Below are 2,476 nucleotides of genomic sequence, written 5' to 3'. Positions count from 1 at the left end.
TTAACGGTGACCATTTATTTGTGGTGTTACAGCCGTAAAACACAAAGGCCAACCGGCAAAAGAACGAGGTCTGGAGGACTAAAAACAAACAAAAGCAGAAGGGGGCCTTGGGCCAGCCACACCACGGGCCGTAGGACCCAGACGCCCCTCCCCTACCCAAAAGTCTAACAAATGACTACGGGTGAAACAAAGCCGTGAAAAAACTATACTAACAGATCCTCCAGAACACACAAGTTTATCATTATAACACTCAGAAGCTACAGATCCGAAACACCCGCTAGCTTGTTCCCGAACAGTGTCTCCCGGCATCAGGATCGGGGGCGAGACCTCTTCTCCTCCAGCTTCTCCTTTTTAATTCCCGAGCTGAATGTAATTAGGACACCTGGGGGAGGCGGAGCCAGGGGCGGACCAGGTGTACCTGCGCAGCAGAGAGACACAGAAGAGAACAGAAAAAGGGAGCACGTAACAGGGATAGACCATATAATAGCAAAGTATTGTATTCTAACTGGCATGTATATATGCATGCACATATCCTGTCTGCGTTGCTCTTAAATAAGACAGTTTGTAAAAATAATTCAATTTTAAAGATTGTATTGCCATATGCACAACAGCTAGCATAGTTGCATAGTTAAAATACCCAGGCCTCTAAAAAATGCAACATACAATATTAAGCATTCAAAAGAAAAACCATGCTGCAGTAAAATATTGCATTTGACAAAAACTAAAATATACGGGCCTCCATGCAAAATCTAATAACAAAATGCACAATAAATGCTCCAGTAGAATAAAAATACTATTGCTTTAATATATCAATATTTGGTCTGTAAACAGATGTTTTACATTAGGGCTTTCCCTTTTTAGAGCAGTCCAATAACCTTGGACACCCATGTCAATCAATCAATCAATGTTTATTTATATAGCCCAATATCACAAATGTTACATTTGTCTCAGTGGACTTCACAGTTTGTACAGAATATCAGTATGACAATACGACACCCTCTATCCTTAGACCCTCACATCGTACAAGGAAAAACTTCCGGAGAAAACCCACAATTTAAAGGGAAAAATGGGACAAACCTCAGGGAGAACAACAGAGGAGGGATCCCTCTCCCAGGACGGACAGACGTGCAATAGATGCCGGATTCCGGCGTATATAGACACCAAAAAGAAAGAAATTTGGGGAAGCTGGGTTATTCGGAACATGAGAGTACACAGGTACAGACAGAGAGAAGGAAGAAGTAAGATGTCCCCCAACAAACTAAGCCTATATCAGCAAAAATAGGGGCTGATTCTAATCAGCCCTAACTATAAGCTTTATCAAAAAGGAAGGTCTTAAGCACTTATCACTTGATAAGAAAAGGCTCTGGCTCCCATTGTACTTTTAGAGACTCTAGGAACAACCAATAACCCTGCATTCTTGGAACGCAATGCCCTAGTAGGACAGTAGGGTATAATGAGTTCTTTAAGGTAAGATGGCGCCTGCCCATTAAGGGCTTTGTAGGCGACAAGAATAATTTTTTATTCTATCCTGTGTTCTATAGGGAGCCAGTGTAAGGCAGCCAGAACAGGAGTAATTTGGTCCCTTTTCCTAACTCTAGTTAGTACACAAGCTGCAGCATTTTGAATCAGCTGAAGCTGACTTAACTGACTTCTTGGTACAACCTGATAATAAAGAGTTACAATAATCCAGCCTTGAAGTAACAAATGCATGGACTAATTTCTCTGCATCGTTTTGAGGCAAGATATGCCTAATTTTTGCAATGTTACTTATATGGAAGTAGGCGGTCCTTGAAATTGATTTCATGTGGGCGTTAAAGGATAAATCCTGATCAAATATAACACCAAGATTCCTTACAGTCTCACTGGAGGCAAAATTAATGCCATCCATAGTTAGTAAAAAAACGTTTGCCTACTAGTGCTCTGGCTCCCACCACCCACCTGTCTCTAATATATACAATTACACCAGGTGCTCTAATCACCCAGTGCCCAAAACATGCCTGCTTCAAAATAAAAGCATATAAACTACTTTAACTTATGACACTGACTAAGAATACATATAAATAAATGATAATAATAATAATAATAATAATAATAATAATAATAATAATAAACACTATAAACAGCAAGAAAATAAATGTTAAACTATTAAATAATATAAGATATATATAGCTCCACAGTTAGTATATCTTTAGATAATTTGTTTCGTAGATCCTTCCGGCCGAGTACAATAACTTCAGTTTTGGTCGTGTTTAACATCAAAAAGTTTAAGGTCATCCACGTTTTTAAGTCCTTGAGGCAGTCTTGAATTTTACATAGATGATTAATTTCATGAGGCTTGATTGATAAATATAGTTTTGTTGCTATTTGTTTACATTAAATGAGCTTTTCTAGGATGAGGCCAGGAGAAGATTGAATCTCTAGTGCTTTCAGACATAATTGCCTGAAGGCCTCATCCCATTGGAGCCTGCCTGCATTC

The 2,476-nt window shown here is 39.2% G+C and overlaps 1 long non-coding RNA gene across 1 annotated transcript; it reads right to left on the bottom strand.

Moving 5' to 3' along the window:
- On the bottom strand, nucleotides 1–1,915 carry LOC307013405. Its single transcript, XR_013800978.1, has 2 exons — nucleotides 1,078–1,915; nucleotides 1–418 (listed from the first exon to the last, which is right to left on the bottom strand). It is a non-coding gene; the product is annotated as an uncharacterized lncRNA (long non-coding RNA).
- Between the last annotated feature and the right edge of the window lie 561 nt (nucleotides 1,916–2,476).

Source organism: Notothenia rossii (assembly GCF_949606895.1).
Source record: "Notothenia rossii genome assembly, chromosome: 7".
Lineage (NCBI taxonomy): Eukaryota > Metazoa > Chordata > Actinopteri > Perciformes > Nototheniidae > Notothenia > Notothenia rossii.
Note: the sequence above shows the minus strand (reverse complement) of the source record. Positions and strands in the feature narration are given on the sequence as shown.